General features: G+C 47.6%; 1 protein-coding gene and 1 pseudogene across 3 annotated transcripts in view; one reads left to right on the plus strand and one right to left on the minus strand.

The window, feature by feature from the left end:
* SLC4A9 (solute carrier family 4 member 9) overlaps positions 1-17,905 on the minus strand; it is a 983,109-nt gene that overhangs the window by 53,490 nt on the left and 911,714 nt on the right. The window lies entirely within an intron of this gene.
* LOC141087981 (U2 spliceosomal RNA) lies at positions 4,118-4,239 on the plus strand (annotated as a pseudogene).

Raw genomic sequence — 17,905 nt, forward strand, 5'->3', positions numbered from 1 at the left:
ACGTTCATGATGGGCCAATTTTTACAATTCTGACCACTGTCCCTTTATGAGGTAATAACTCTTGAACGCTTCCATGGATCCTGGTGATTCTGACACTGTTTTCTCGTGACATATTGTACTTCATGCTAGTGGTAAAATTTCATTCATATAACTTGCGTTTATTTGTGAAAAAAAAAGGAAATTTGGCGAAAATTTTGAAAATTTCGCAATTTTCCAACTTTGAATTTTTATGCCCTTAAATCACAGAGATACAGCACACAAAAAACTTAATAAGTAACATTTCCAACATGTTTACATCAGCACAATTTTGAAACCCCAATTTTTTTTTCTTAGGAAGTTATAAGGGTTAAAAGTTGACCAGCGATTTCTCATTTTTGCAACACCATTTTATTTTTACGGACCACATCACATTTGAAGCCACTTTGAGGGGTCTATATGATAGAAAATACCCAAAAGTGACACCATTCTAAAAACTGCACCCCTTAAGGTGCTCAAAACAACATTAAAGAAGTTTATTAACCCTTCAGGTGCTTCACAGGAATTTTTTGAAAATTTAAAAAAAAATGAATATTTAACTTTTTTTCACAAAAAAAATACTTCAGGTTCAATTTATTTTACCAAGGGTAACATGAGAAGTTTGACTGTAAAAGTTATTGTGCAGTTTGTCCTGAGTATGCTGATACCTGATATGTGGGGGGAACCACTGTTTCGGCGCATGGCAGAGCTCAGAAGGGAAGGAGCGCCGTTTGACTTTTTCAATGCAAAATTGGCTAGAATTCAGATCGGACGCCATGTCACGTTTGGAGAGCCCCTGATGTACCTAAACAGTGGAAACCCCCAACAAGTGACCCCATTTTGGAATCTAGACCCCCCCAAGGAACTTATCTAGATATGTGGTGAGAACTTTGAAACAACAAGGGCTTCACAGAAGTTTATAACGTACAGCAGTACAATAAAAAAATCATATTTTTTTACAAAAATGATCTTTTCACTCCCAATTTTTATTTTCCCAAGGGTAACAGAACCCTAAAAGTTATTGTGCAATTTGTCCTGAGTATGCTGATACCCCATATGTGGGTGTAAACGACTATTTGGGCACATGGCAGAGCTCGGAAGGGAAGCAGCGCCATTTGATGTTTTGGGCTGGAATGAGATTGGACACCATGTCGCGTTTGGAAAGCCCCTGATGTACTAAAACAGTGAAAACCCCCCACAAATTACACCATTTTGGAAACTAGACCCCCCCCCAAGGAACTTATCTAGATGTGTGGTGAGCACTTTGAACCCCCCAGTGCTTCACAGAAGTTTATAACGCCCGGGCGTGAAAATAAAAAAATTGTATTTTTTCCACAAACATGATCTTTTAGTCACCAATTTTTTTGTTTTCCCAAGGGTACCAGGAGAAATTGGACCCCAAAATTTGTTGTCTAATTTGTCCTGAGTACGCTGATACCCCATGTGTGGGAGAAAACTACTGTATGGGCACACATCGGGGCTCGGAAGGGAAGTAGTGACGTTTTGTAATGCAGACTTTGATGGAATGGTCTGCGGGTGTCATGTTGCTTTTGGAGAGCCCCTGAAGTAACTAAACAGTGGAAACCCCCCACAAGTGGCCCCATTTGGAAACTAGACCCCCTAAGGAACTTATCTAGATGTGTGGTGAGCACTTTGAACCCCCCAGTGCTTCACAGAAGTTTATAATGCCCAGGCATGAAAATAAAAAAATTGTATTTTTTCCACAAACATAATCATTTAGTCCCAAATTTTTTTATTTTCCCAAGGGTAACAGGAGAAATTGGACCCCAAAAGTTGTTTTGCAATTTGTCCTGAGTACGCTGATACCCTATATGTGGGGGTAAAACACTGTTTGGGCGCATAGCAGAGCTTGGAAGGGAAGGAGCACCATTTGACTTTTTCAATGCAGATTTGGCTGGAATTGAGATCAGATGCCATGTTGCATTTGGAGAGCACCTGATGTGCCCAAACAGTGGAAACCCCACAATTCTAACTCCAACCCTAACCCCAACACACCCCTAACCCTAATATCAGCCCTAACCCTAGCCGTAGCCCTAACCCTAACCCTAGCTCTAGCCCTAACCCTAGCCCTAGCCCTAACCCTGACCCTAACCCTAATGGGAAAATGGAAATAAATACATTATTTATTATATTATTTTTCCATAACTAAGGGGGTGATAACGGGGGGTTTGATTTACTATTTATTGCGGTTTTTATATTTGGCAGCTGTCACATGCTAAAAGATGCTTTTTATTGCATCACCACATATTGAGAGCTATAATTTTTCCATATTTTGACCCACTGAGTAATGTGAGGTCTTATTTTTTGCGGGACGAATTGACGCTTTTATTGGTATCATGTTCGGGCACGTGACATCTTTTGATCGCTTTTTATTCCGATTTTTGGGACACAGAATGAACAAAAAACAGCGTTTCATGAATTTCTTTTGGGTGGTGCGTTTACACCGTTCCGCGTGCGGTAAAATTGATAAAGCCCTTTTATTCTTCGGGTCAGTATGGTTACAGTGATACCTCATTTAGGCTTTTTTTATGTTTTGGCGCTTTTATGTAATGAAAAGAATTTTATATAAAAAATAATTATTTTTGCATCGCTTTATTCTGCGAGCTATAACTTTTTTATTTTTTCACGGATGACGCTGTATGGCAGCTCGTTTTTTGCGGGACAAGATGACGTTTTCAGTGGTACCACGTATATTTATATGCGTCTTTTTGATCACGCGTTATTGCACTTTTTGTTCGGTGGTATGATAATAAATCATTATTTTTTGCTTCGTTTTTTATTTTTATTTTTTAAGGGGTTCGCTAAAGGGGTTAACTAATGGGACAGTTTTATAGGGCGGGTCGTTACGGATGCGGCAATACCAAAATGTGTACTTTTATTGTTTTTTTTTTTAATTTCCAAAAAATGAATTTATTAGGGAATTTTTTTTTTTTTTATTTAGCGATTTTTTAAAATTATTTTTACACTTTTTTTTATCTTTACTACATTGTCCCAGGTGGGACATCACTGTCCTGTGACAGATCGCTGATCTGTCACATCACAGATCACTGTGACAGATCAGCAATCTGTCACAGGCACTGCACAAGGCTTCCTCCTTGCCTGCGCTTTGCAGGCATGAGGAAGCCAGCTCCCTGCAGGCCCCCGAAGGTCCCCGTCGCCATCTTGGATTCGGGGACCTGCAGGGATGGAGCCCCCCGCAGCAGTGCTGCAAATTGCACTGCTGTGGGGGGCTCAGGGAAGCACGGAGGGAGCCCCCTCCCTGCCGATGCTTCCCTTTAACTCCCGGTACACCGCGATCGTGTTTGATCATGGTGTGCAAGGGGTTAACGTGTCGGGGGCGGTCCGTGACCGCCCCGGACACATTGTGCCGGGTGTCAGCTGTGATAATCAGCTGACACCCGGCCGCGATCAGCGGCGCTCACCACGTGGGTGCCGCTGATCGCTGTGACGTACTATCCCGTCCCTGGGAATTAAGTCCCAGGGCACATGGACGGGAGAGTACGTCACTTGACAGAAAGGGGTTAAGGGGGTGATAAAAGGGGGTTTGATTTACTACTTCATTTATAGCAGGTTTTTATGTTTGGCAGCTGTTACACGCTAAAAGACGCTTTTTATTCCAAAAAATAGTTTTTGCATCACCACATTTAAAGAGCTATAATTTTTCCATATTTTGGCCCACAGTGTCATGTGAGGTCTTAACTTTTGTGGGACGAGTTGACGTTTTTATTGGTACCATTTTTGGGCACATTACTTTTTTTGATCGCTTTTTATTACGATTTTTGGGACACAGAATTAACAAAAACTAGCAATTCATGAATTTCTTTTGGGGGCGTTTATACCGCTCCGCGTGTAGTAAAATTGATAAAGCAGTTTTATTTTTCAGGTTAGTATGTGTCATGGGGTTACCGCCACAGAACAGAGCCGGAAGACCGCAGCGTCTGACGGCTCCTGCTTTGCCGCTGAGAAGAAGCACTTCTCCGGCATATTAAGGGTGTTTGTTTTCTTTCAGCAGGACAGGGGTTAATCTGCCAGATCATTTGCTACTAAGCATTTGCTACTAAGATCTGGAGAAGTAGAAGGAGAGGCTTCTCAGCCTTTTGGCTAAGATCAAGTGTAGTATCTGTTCTTATCAGAACACAGAGCTGCGATCTACACTTGACGAGGACGATCGAACTCGAACCAGAAGAGCTGCGGAGACCTGCTGACATCGGAAGGAGGAGAGATCGTTTATCGGCTGGAGGACGAAGGTCTTTTGACTTGGAGAAGAATCGGGCTGTCCTGAGGAATCTTCAAGGAAGAAAACCAGCGGGACAAAGACCTTTCGGGGAATTTGTCCAGAAGAAGACGGGAGAAGAATCTGCACAGCTCCACCCCTTCCGGGAAAGAGTTCCAGATCCGGCTCCAAGTTTCGCCTGCAGGAGGAACCATAGCAGGCTCGGGGAAGAAAGCCAAAAAAAGCTTGGAGCAAGGGACCACCAGGAAGGTCCAGCCAGAGACCTATTCTGCCCCCAGGGACTCTGCCTCCACGACCGACCAGCCGAAGGGAGCCCAGAAACCTCGCCAGGAAGCTCCAACCCTGGAGACCTGGAATAGGGCAGACGGTAGCCCTGAAGCTCAAGGAAGTGGATGGGAGGATGCCGGACATGTCCTCGGACGTGTTCAGCCGGAAGATGCTGCTGGATCGAGGCTTCTCCAGGTTGGAAACCCTCTGTGTCCAGACTTTCTTGACGGGGATCTTCTTCGTCACATTTGCCACGGTGCATGCCTGCCGAAGATTCTGGGAAATGGTAAGTGCAGTAGGACCGGATCCAGCCTTCTCTACCTTCACAGGTAGCTGCCATATCCAGAGGGACAAGAGGAGGATCACCGTCTCAATGCGCAACCCGCATACCCCAGGTAAAGACATCTGCACCTTCCTGAGACGCTTCTGTTTAGTTGTGATGGAACCAACCCACATCCTGAATGACTGAGGCTTCTGGACAGGTAAGTGGTCAGTGACTGTTAGACTTCAAAGGGACCCGGCTTACTCGGACGGACTTCAGCACCTACCCCCAACATTCTCCCTGGGCAACTCCTACGGCCTCATTTACTACCCGGATATGCCACGCAACTGCAGGAGATGCGGCAAAAATGGGCACGTAATGAAGAACTGCAAGGGGGATGCCTGTAGGACTTGTCAGGTGACGGGACACAGCTCGAAGGATTGCCCGAGGAAGACGTCCTGCAACCTGTGTGGACTGGAGGATCATATGTACAAAGACTGCCCCAAGCGAGAGAGATCCTGGGCATTGGTGGTTGTAACAACCCATGCTTCGGAGGCCAGGGCTCCGACGACCAAGCCTGCAGTGACCAAGGCTGTGATGACCAAGGCCCCAGAGACCAAGGCTCAAACAACCAAGGCCAAAACGGGCAAGGTGTTGGTAACCAAACTCCCAGCTGTGGTCCCAGCAGCTCCAAAGCCCACGGACAAGAAAAAGTCAAAGGAGGGTAAGAAAACTGTCACCCCTCCCCTAATCCCCCCACCTGTCACCCCCATCCCATCCCTCCCCACCCCAACCACCCCTACTGAGGATTCCACTTCCTTTCCCTACTCCTCAGCAGGTGTCCTTTCCCCTGCAACAGCAGCCACTCTACCCCCCAGACCATGGTTGAGGTGGATCTAACATTTTCTCCAGCTGCCTCAACCTCCTACGAGGAGAATTTTCCCCCTCTCGGCTCTCTAGGTCCAACCCGGGGAAAGAGGAAAGTGGAGATCAGCCCCACTGCTGAAACCACCAAAAAGAAGATAATCAGTTGCAAGGGTGAGGATGACATCCTCCCCGAACCAGAGGAGATGGAGCACATGGTGGAAACCCTGGTGGCTGACCCAGAGGAGGAGGAGCTGGTGGTCGCCGAGCTAGAAGCCACGCTGCTAGATCAAATGGAGGAGCAGGGCCTGTTGGAGATCCCATTACCGGCAGAAGTCATAGAAGGGGACCCACCCGACCAGAGTGGTAACTAAGGTGTATCGCCTGCACTAACTTTCCCCTTTTTTTCCCCGAAATGATGGCTAATATTAACTTATTTTCCATTAATGTTAGGAGCATCAGGGACCAGTTCAGACGTCAGACTGTTTACGCCTTTCTTACAGCTCAGTTGTGTGATGTCTATATGTTACAGGAATGTCCCCTTCCCTCCTCTAGGTCCTTCAAACATCTGGCCAGGGAGTGGACCCATGGTCCATCCTACTGGACCAGAGGGGGTGACTGCAAGTCTGCAGGGGTCGCCATCCTTATCAGGGGGGGTGCTTTCACGCTTGAGTCCTTCCAGGAGCTCGTCTGTGGCAGGCTTCTTGTTGTAGATGGCAACTGGGGGGAGAACCAGTCTGGTTCATCAACGTGTACACATCCCCTCTGAAGAATGAGCGCTTGGAGCTTTTCCAGACCCTGCACCTTCAGCTTGCCACCACCAGGACCTTAGTAATGCCGGGGATTTCAACTGCCCCATCGAAGAGGATGGTCGTAGTTCTGACACGTCTGCCAAGTTGGACATCACGTCCAAGCTGCTCATCAAGATGGTGACCGAGGCCTGTCTTGAGAATTTGGTGGGCTCCATGGGGAGAGGCTCTGCGAACTACTCGTGGAGCCGACCTGATGGCTCACTCCGTTCCAGGATTGACTTTGTGTTCACCTTCAGAGCAGTCAGGCAGAGTAGACACTCTATGGTCCCCTGTTTCTTCTCTGACCACAGAGCCATCCACTTACAGTGTGCCCTCGCCCATGGTTTCCCATCTGGCCCAGACTCCTGGAAGCTGAATTGCGCTCTGCTAGCCCAGTCTGAGGTTGTGGAGGAACTCAGAGCCGCCTATGCAACGTGGAGGTCCTACAAAGGTAGCTTCCGAATGGTTTGCGATTGGTGGGAGTATGTTAAATTCAAGTTTCGCTGTTTCTTTCAGGCCAAGAGTCAACAACAGGCGTGTGAAAAGAAGAGGGACTTCAGAAGGCTGCAGCGACAGCTGCGGTCACTGCAGGACCTTCTTCACCGCGGCTGGGACGTGAGGGAGGAGCCGAAGGAAGCCAAGAGGAGCCTGAAAAGGCACTTTGTGGAGGAGTCCAAGCGAATCATCTTCCGCTCCAAGGTGGAGAACCTGGAGAAGGATGAAAAATGTAACTCATTCTTTTTCAGGAAACTCCATGCCTGCCACACGCCCCTGAATGAGCTGTGAGATGAGAGAGGAAACATACGACGTGGGAAGGAGGACATGATGAGGGTCATCAGTGACTTCTACAGCAATCTCTACTCCCACAAGGCTACCGATCCCAATGCGGCTGATAAGTTCCTGTCAGGTATCACTAGCCATCTTGACCCTGCAGGCGCGGCAGCCATGGACAAACCTCTGACAGTGGGCGAATTGCTCTCTGCTGTTAAATCCTTTAGGACCGGCAGGACCCCGGGCAGTGATGGACTTCCAGCAGAGCTCTATGTAGTGCTGGGAGACCTCATCTGCCCGGACCTGTTGGAACTGTATAAAGAGATGGTGGTGGAGGGTAGAATGCCTCCATCATTGAGGGAAGGAATGGTCACGATCCTGTACAAGCGGAAAGGGGAGAGGTGCGACCTGAAGAATTGACATCCCATCGCTCTGCTCAATGTGGACTACAAGATGCTGGCCAAGACAATGGCGACAAGACTGAAAACGGTCATCGGACGGATCATCCACCCGGACCAGACCTGCGGCATCCCCGGACGTCACATCACAGACAGCCTTGCTCTTGTGCGGGACATGGTCGAGTACATCAAGGTCCGCTGCGCACATGTGGCCCTATTCTCCTTGGATCAGGAAAAGGCCTTCAATCGGGTCTCCTATGAGTTCATGGGCAGATCTCTGCACCGGTTAGGTTTGGGTAACAGGTCTTGTTCGTATGTCCGTCTAATGTATTTTGATATCCACAGCTTGGTGTTGGTGAACAGCTGGAAGACTGACCCCTTTCCTTGTCCTCTCTGGGGTCAGACAAGGCTGTTTTCTGTCACCTCTTCTTTTTGTTTGTGTTATAGAACTCTTCGCAGAGGCTATCCGGCAGAATGGAGAGATCAGCGGGATTACCGCACCGGGTCCGGAACGACACAAAGTCAAATGTTCGCTCTACATGGATGACGTCACCGTCTTCTGCATTGACCATGGCTCAGTCGACGCCCTCATCCAGATGTGTGAGATGTTCGGTCAAGCTTCAGGAGCCAAAGTCAACTGTGGGATGTCGGAAACCATGCTCTTCGGAGATTGGCAACTGGCCTCCTCCGCCCCCTTCCCCTTCAACATCCAGCCGGACTTCATCAAAGTTCTTGGAGTCTGGTTCAGAAAGGAAGGAGCGGCCCTCAAGTCTTGGCAAGAACGCTTGGCAAAGGTTAACCAATGCATCGGCCTCTGGAACCTCAGACGCCTCACTTGTGAGGGTAAGGTGTTTGTTCTGCGTAATGAAGTACTGCCCGTGCAGCAGTACACAGCCCAGGCCTGGGTTTTGGGCTTCCACAGGTCGGGCTTCAGTCCCTCCAGTTGGTGTTCCCCCACGAACAGAACAACATCTCCGTAGAACCATGGCGTCGTCCGGTTGTAGGGGTAGGAGCTGTCCCACTTGTCCCAGCCGAGTCGCCTCCAAAGAGGAAGCAGGAAGAAGTGAGACATGGACCTGCCCGCAGAGCCTCTCTTGACTTGCATGGTCCGGCGAATACAGTCACAGACAAAGGAGGACCGCAGGAGGGTTGGGATATCTGGAACGCCCTTCCCACCCTTGCGAGGCTCCTTGTACATGATGGCTCGCTTGACTCTGTCCATCTTAGAGCCCCAGACACAGTGAAACACTGTCCTGGTAATGGCCCTCCACACGGTTGTGTGCAGGGCCATTACTAGGACAGTGTTTCACTGTGTCTGGGGCTCTAAGATGGACATAGTCAAGCGAGCCGTCATGTACAAGGAGCCTCGCAAGGGTGGGAAGGGCGTTCCAGATATCCCAACCCTTCTGCGGTCCTCCTTTGTCTGTGACTGTGTTCGCCTGACCATGCAAGTCAAGAGAGGCTCTGCGGGCAGGTCCATGTCTCGCTTCTTCCTGCTTCCTCTTTGGAGGCGACTCGGCTGGGACAAGTGGGACAGCTCCTACCCCTACAACCGGACGACGCCATGGTTCTTCGGAGATGTTGTTCTGTTCGTTGGGGAACACCAACTGGAGGGACTGAAGCCCGACCTGTGGAAGCCCAAAACTATCCACAAACTGATCAGAGCCAAGGATGATGTTGAGAACATCACAGGACTCCACCAGGACATGCTGGACACTGTATGGAAAAACTTGTCGTCCAACAGGCTGACCAACGGGCACAAGGACTTGTCGTGGATGGCGATTCAGGGCGGGCTGCCCGTCCAGTTATTCATGCATGCCCGGAACCTGTGTAAGACCTGATACTGCCCAAGGTGCCCCTTCGAAGAAGAAACATCTTTGCATACTTTTTGGGATTGCCGGTTTGCACAACGCCTGTTGACTGCCCTAGAGGACGACTTGAGGAACTCTGTCCCCAGGGCAAGCCTATCGCACCATTCTGTACTTTACGGACTCTTCCCTGGGGCTCATACCGTCGGAGCCATCCAGGAGGCTTGACGCCTTATGAACTGCTTCAAAGACACTATTTGGGTCGCCAGGAACCAGCTCATCTTGAGGAGGGAGAGGATGTCCATCCAGGACTGCCGCAGGCTGATCCACAGCCTGCTCAGAGACTATTCCATCGTCGACGGTCCGGAGGATGAGGATGAGGACGAGGACTAGACCCCGTTTCGTCCCCCACTTTCCCCTTATGTATCTAGTCTTTCAATAAAGCTTTGGGCCTGTGATCTCCCCCTCCCTACCCCCTCTTTCCAATCCCCTTCCCCTATCACAGGTGGTCGTACTGTTTTGTTTAACATGCTTTTTCTTTCAGCTTGAGTGTTTTTGTGTAGCATAGGAGTTTGATGTATAGGTAGTGCGTCATATTCTTATGCTTTGTATAAATGATGTAGAATTACGTGTATATCGGGCTGCGGCACGGTGCACGATTGTTAACTTATTTTTTTTGGAATGCATGATAATAAAAGAGTTTAAAAAAAAAAAAAAGGAGAGGCTGGTGGTTGGAGTGCTGGAGGAATTTATTGTGCGACTGGTGCTTGGTTTGCATGCTTGGAAATTCCTCATCCCATCCTGCTTTATTTTCTTCCCCTGTCCTCCACAACCTGGTGTATACCTCTGTGGTTTGTGAGAGTATTATTTGTGAGTGGAATTTTCTTTTACCCTTGTCTTGCTCCCCTGTCTGTCGGGTTTGTGTACTTCGGTGCACAGTAGCGCCTCTCTTCCCCAGGTGGGGGGAAGGGGACAGACGCAGGGCTGAAGATAGGAGACAGGGCTAGGGCGGAGGCCACAGCGTCCTCACCATCTGAGGTATCCCGGGGAACAGGGCGACTTAGTGTGCCCCCTAGTGTCAGGGCCAGGAAAGGTGCCCCTGGTCCCAGTTTACTCACCAGCCTTCTGTCACAACTGTGCCACCTGTGGTAGCCTCACTGCTGCGCTGTAGGCCAGCTCTGTTTAAGTGCAGCCCTGTTTACACTCTACTGCCATGTAGGGAGTCTGCACCTACCTACATTGTAGCAGCGTGACAGTATGATTACAGTGATACCTCATTTGTATCTTTTTTTTATTTTTTGTGCTTTTATACAATAAAAACATTTTAATAAAAAAAATAATAATTTTTGCATTGCTTTATTCTGCGAGCTATAACTTTTTTATTTTTTCACTTATGACACTGTATGGGAGCTCGGTTTTTGTAGGACAAGATGACGTTTTCAGCGGTACCATGTTTATTTATATCCGTCTTTTTGATTGTGTGTCATTCCACTTTTTGTTTGGTGGTATGATGATAAAGCATTGTATTTTTGCCTTTTTTTGAAGGGGTTCACTAAAGGAGTTAACTAGTGGGACAGTTTTATAGGGCGGGTCGTTACGGTCGCGGCGATACTAAATATGTGTACTTTTATTGTTTTTTTTTATTTACATAAAGAAATGAATTTATTGGGGAATTTTTTTTCCTTTATTTAGGAATTTTTTTTTAAAGCATTTTTACACATGGTAATTTTTTTTTTTTTTTTAACTTTTTTTACTTTGTCCCAGGGTGGGACATTACTATAGAGTGTCAGATTGCTGATCTGACACTTTGCAAAGCAATGTGTCAGATCAGCGATTTGACAGACAGTGCAAGACTGACAAGCCGCCTCCCTGCAGGACCCAGAAGGACCCCGTGGCCATTTTGGATCTGGGTGACTGCAGGGAGGAGGCCCTCAGAACAGTGCAATCACATTGCTTTGTTCTGAGGGTCTCAGGGAAGCATGCAGGGAGCCCCATCCCTGCGCGATGCTTCCCTATGCCACCGTATCATGTTTGATCGCAGTGTGCCGGAGATTAAAGTGCTGGGAGCGGTCCATGACCACTCCTGGCACATAGTGCCGGGTGTCAGCTGTGATAATCAGCTGACATCTGGCCACAATCAGCTGCGCTCCCCCCGTGAGCGCGGCTGATCGCATATGACGTACTATTTTATCCATGGGAATTAAGTCCCAGGGCACATGGACGGAATAGTACGTCATATGGCAGAGAGGGGTTAAATTTAAAAAATAGCATGGGCTCCCGCATGATTTTTATAATCAGCAGAGGGAAAGTCCACGGCTGGGGGCTGATGTTAATAATCTGTGAAAAGGAACAATATCTCAAAAAGTTCCAAGGCTATTAATAACAGCTCATAACTGTTTGCTTAGTCTTTAATGGTGAATTTACAGGGTACCCCAGAAAAAAAATGATATTGGGTCTTCCCATAAATTCAAACTAGCAAAGTTTAAATAGACAGCTGTGGATTGATATTAATAGCCTGGGAAGGAGTCAGTTATTGCCCCTCTCCCGCCAGTCTACCAACATCAGCACTCAACCTCCCCAGATATGGCGCATCCATAAGATGCACCAAATCTGGAACTTGCTCTTATCACTTGCCCTGTGGCAGTTGCAAGTGGGATATTAGAGTTGGGGTTCATGTCAGCTTTGTATTGTCAGCTGACATCAAGATAGTTAGTAATAGACAGGTGTCCATAAAATGCACCCATAGTAAGTTTTGACAAAGACACAGCAAAAATAAAATCATTTATCTAATACATAAAGTTCAAAGTGTGTATGTATGTATGTGTGTATGTATGTGTGTATGTCCGGGATAGGCATCCACACTGTTGCAGCTACAGCCACAAAATTTGGCACAGTCACACGTCTGGACCCCGAGAGCGTCCTAAGCTATGCTGTGAGGCAAAATTTTAACCCCGCGTGTTCCAATTCACCAATGTTGCCCCTATCTCCATACTGGGGGAAAAGTGTGTGCGCGTCAAGCCCCGCCCCTCATTGTGATGTCATAATGCCCCTATTTGCATACTGGGGAAACAGTGTGTGCGTATCAAGCCCCGCCCCTCATTATGATGTCACAATGGTTGCCATGGCGACGCTGATGTCATCATACGTTGCAAGCCCCGCTGCCGCTCATTATGATGTCATAATGGTTGACTATGGGATGGAGGATGTGTGATGGGTATATGGGCACTTGACTATGGGATGGGGGATATGTTTGACGGGTATATGGGCACAGGACTATGGGATGGTGGATATGTATATGGGCACGGGACTATTGGATGGAGGATGTGTGATGGGTATATGGGGACTTGACTATGGGATGGAGGATATGTTTGACGGGTATATGGGCACAGGACTATGGGATGGTGGATATGTATATGGGCACGGGACTATTGGATGGAGGATGTGTGATGGGTATATGGGCACTGGACTATGGGATGGAGGATATGTATGATGGGTATATGGGCACGGGACTATGAGATGGCGGATATGTATGATGGGTATACGGGCACGGGATTATGGGATGGAAGATATGTATGATGGGTATATGGGCATGGGACTTTGAGATGAAGGATGTGTGATGGGTATATGGGCACTCGACTATGAGATGGCGAATATGTATGATGGGTATATGGGCATGGGACTATGGGATGGAGAATATGTATGATGGGTATATGGGCATGGGACTATGGGATGGAGGATATGTATGATGGGTATATGAGCACGGGCCTATGGGATGGAGGATAATTATAATTTGTTATAACTAACCACAGTTAGTTACTATGCCCGGGCAGCATCGGGCTCTTCAGCTAGTCTAATATATAAAGCTCAAAGTGTGTATGTATGTATGTGTGAATGTATGTGTGTATGTCCGGGATAGGCATCTGCACCGTCGCAGCTACAGCCACAAAATTTGGCACAGTCACACGTCTGGACCCCGAGAGCGTCCTAAGCTATGTTGTGAAGCGAAATTTTAACCCCGCGTGTTCCAATTCACCAAACAATTTAGCCCCTCTCTACATACTGGGGGAAAAAGAGTGTGCGCGTCAAGCCCCGCCCCTCATTATGATGTCATAATGCCCCTATCTGCATACTGGGAAAACAGTGTGTACGTATCAAGCCCCGCCCCTCATTATGATGTCACAATGGTTGCCATGGCGACGCTGATGTCATCATAGGTTGCAAGCCCCGCCGCCGCTCATTATGATGTCATAATGGTTGACTATGTGATGGAGGATGTGTGATGGGTATATGGGCACCGGACTTTCTGATGGAGGATATGTATGACTGGTATATGGGCACGGGACTATGGGATGGCGGATATGCATATGGGCACGGGACTATGGTATGGAGGATGTGGGATGGGTATATGGGCACTGGACTATGGGATGGAGGATATGTATGACTGGTATATGGGCCCAGGACTATGGGAAGGAGAATATGTATGACGGGTATATGGGCACGGGACTATGGGATGGAGGATGTGTGATGGGTATATGGGCACTGAACTATGGGATGGAGTATATGTATGATGGGTATATGGGCACGGGACTATGGGATGGCGGATATGTATGATGGGTATATGGGCACGGGACTATGGGATGGAGGATTTGTATGATGGGTATATGGGCATGGGACTATGAGATGAAGGATGTGTGATTGGTATATGGGCACTCGACTATGGGATGGCGAATATGTATGATGGGTATATGGGCATGGAACTATGGGATGGAGGATATGTATGATGGGTATATGGGCACGGGCCTATGGGATGGTGGATATGTATGATGGGTATATGGGCACGGGACTATGGGATGGAAGATTTGTGATGGGTATATGGGCACTGGACTATGGGATGGAGTATATGTATGATGGGTATATGGGCATGGAACTATGGGATGGAGGATATGTATGATGGGTATATGGGCACGGGCCTATGGGATGGTGGATATGTATGATGGGTATATGGGCACGGGACTATGAGATGAAGGATGTGTGATGGGTATATGGGCACTCGACTATGGGATGGCGAATATGTATGATGGGTATATGGGCATGGGACTATAGGATGGAGGATATGTATGATGGGTATATGGGCACGGGCCTATGGGATGGTGGATATGTATGATGGGTATATGGGCATTGGACTATGGGATGGAGGATAATTATAATTTGTTATAACTAACCACAGTTAGTTACTATGCCCGGGCAGCACCGGGCTCTTCAGCTAGTCTAATATATAAAGCTCAAAGTGTGTATGTATGTATGTATGTGTGTATGTATGTGTGTATGTCCGGGATAGGCATCCGCACCGTCGCAGCTACAGCCACAAAATTTGGCACAGTAACACGTCTGGACCCTGAGAGCATCCTAAGCTATGTTGTGAGGCAAAATTTTAACCCCGCGCGTTCCAATTCACCAAACAATTTTGCCCCTATCTACATACTGGGAAAAAAGTGTATGTGCATCAAGCCCCGCCCCTCATTATGATGTCATAATTCCCCTATTTGCATACTGGGGAAGCAGTGTGTGTGTATCAAGCCCCGCCCCTCATTATGATGTCACAATGGTTGCCATGGCGACGCTGATGTCATCATAGGTTGCAAGCCCTGCCGCCGCTCATTATGATGTCATAAAGGTTGACTATGGGATGGAGGATGTGTGATGGGTATATGGGCACTGGACTATGGGATGGAGGATATGTATGACGGGTATATGGGCACAGGACTATGGGATGTCGGATATGTATATGGGCACGGGACTATGGGAAGGAGGATGTGTCATGGGTATATGGGCACTTGACTATGGGATGGAGGATATGTTTGACGGGTATATGGGCACGGGACTATGGGATGGTGGATATGTATATAGGCATGGGACTATGGGATGGAGGATGTGTGATGGGTATATGGGCACTTGACTATGGGATGGCGAATATGTATGATGGGTATATGGGCATGGGACTATGGGATGGAGAATATGTATGATGGGTATATGGGCATGGGACTATGGGATGGAGAATATGTATGATGGGTATATGGGCATGGGACTATGGGATGGAGGATGTGTGATGGGTATATGGGCACTCGACTATGGGATGGAGGATATGTATGATGGGTATATGGGCACGGGCCTATGGGATCGTGGATATGTATGATGGGTATATGGGCACGGGACTATGGGATGGAGGATAATTATAATTTGCTATAACTAACCACAGTTAGTTACTATGCCCGGGCAGCGCCGGGCTCTTCAGCTAGTTTGAAATAAAACAAAACACCCAATTTTACACATTTATTGCAAAATAAAAAGCAAAGTTATACTCACCTTATCGCCTAATCCATTAAAGCACATGTCCCCTGTATAAAATAACTGAAATAATAAACAACCATATCCCTCACCTGTCCAATGTGAAAATAATGCATACTGTCCCACACCATATCCATCTCTGTGACATCTTATTTACAAACTAAACAATGGCATGATGTGACCATCCAGGCTGAAAACCAGGAGACAATGAAGTGACAATGTGGTGACGTCATACAAGTTACCGCCGGTCACAGAAGTTGCATTCCCATAGGTATTTCACTTTGAGCTGGGACGATGAACTGCGTGACCTCAATGTGATCACAACTATCACCGTAAATTTCTCTGGCCCCTTCCCAGGCTATAAATATCAACTCACAGCTGTATGTTTAGCCTGGTTTGAATTTCAAGGTGGACCTAATGTCAATTTTTTTCTGGATCCTCCACCAGTAAAGGTGAAGCAAATAGCTGTGAGCTGTTCTTAACCCCTTCACCACCTTGGGTTTGTCTGTTTTTGCATTTTCGTTTTTGCTCCCCTTCTTCTCAGAGGTATAATTTTTTTTTTATTTTTCCATCAATATGGTCATATAAGGGCTTGATATTTTGTCAGACGAGTTGTACTTTTGAACAACACCATTGATTTTACCATATAGTGTACTGGAAAACAAGGAAAAAATTCCAAGTGCGGTGATAAAAAAAACATACAATTCCACAATTATTTTTTTTATTATTTTATCATGTTCACTAAATGCTAAAACTAACCTGCCATTATGATTCTCCAGGTCATTATGAGTTCATAGATATCAAACATGTACAGGTTCGTCTTTATTTAGCAGTAAAACAAAATTATGTCTATAAAAAAAAGCGTCTCTGGGTCGCCCTCCCAGGGCCGTGGGGTACTCGGTACCGGGCCGGTGTCTCAGAGGGGAATGTCACAGTAGCCATGACCTGGTCCGTGGCCCTGGGCGCCCATTAAAGCAAAGGGGAATAAAGTCTATTGATAATTCGTGACGCCACCTGTGGTGTTTCGCAAGGGAGACCTGTGGTGTTCGGCAAGGGAGATGTTGATGGTGTGGTGCAGCAGTGGTGTTGTAGCCCTCCATAGGCAGGGCTGTAGTCCCAGGGCAGAGTAGATGAAGAGATAGGAAAGAGGCGCAGGCTGTGTGGTGTTTGGCACCCAGATGTAGCAGTGCCGGGTGTGTTGGCGCGGGAATAAGTGGAGGACACCAGGGCATGTAGTTCCAAAGCTTTACTCACAGTCTGTTGTGCAAACAGGTGCCCGCATCCGTGCCGTGTCCTCCAGGTCAAGGACTCAGTCAACCTCCAGGCAAGATGGAATACTCCCTTCCAACACTCCGCCAACATGTGCCTTTTCTGAACGCCTCCTCTTATAGCGCCTTTAAATGAAGTACTCCCAGTACTGAGTTACACTGGAGTTCCAAAGAACTCTACTTGTACGGCAGACAGGTGTAGCCTGCTTCGGGGACTCCTTGCTGCTAAGTCCCAGCTCTCTCTTGATGCTGTTGTGCCCCCCAAGTCTGGTGTGGGAATAAAGTGGTGACTACTTCTATTCCTCCGGTGTCTGCTGCAGGACCATTAGTATCCATACAACCTCGGGGACCGGGCCCCGGCCTTGCGCCAAGAACTTCTAGGAAGGGCTCCCTTCTGACCCTAATCCTCAGTTCTCTTCTACTCCTCAAGTTCCGTACTAATCCTTCTTCCTTATCGGAGAAACAAGCTTCCTTTCTCTGTCTCTTTCCTGTGCCAGCAGACCCAGATCACTGTGGCCTGCTGTAGCACTTCCTTCATCCATCCCACTCCCGGGGATCTTCTCTGTCTCACTCTCTGTCCTTCTGTATTCTCACTCACTGAATGACTCCATCACTCCATGACTGACTGAATGACTGAATCCTCAACTCTTCCCACTCTATTGTGTGAACTAAGCTCCACCCACCTCCCAGCACGTTTCGTGTTCCAAGCAGGGAGCCACCAATGGGTGCTACGCTATATTCCAAGCAGGGAGCCGCCGAAGGTGCTTTGCTACACTACTTTGTGGTGTGGGGTGCAGGTGTTGGAGTGTGATCAGGAGCCTCCACCTTACCTGGATGGTGGGGCACCAAACCTCAGGAGGG

The sequence above is a fragment of the Dendrobates tinctorius genome, unplaced genomic scaffold, assembly GCF_039654945.1.
Source record: "Dendrobates tinctorius isolate UK_male_01 unplaced genomic scaffold, ASM3965494v1 ptg000036l, whole genome shotgun sequence".
Taxonomy (NCBI): domain Eukaryota; kingdom Metazoa; phylum Chordata; class Amphibia; order Anura; family Dendrobatidae; genus Dendrobates; species Dendrobates tinctorius.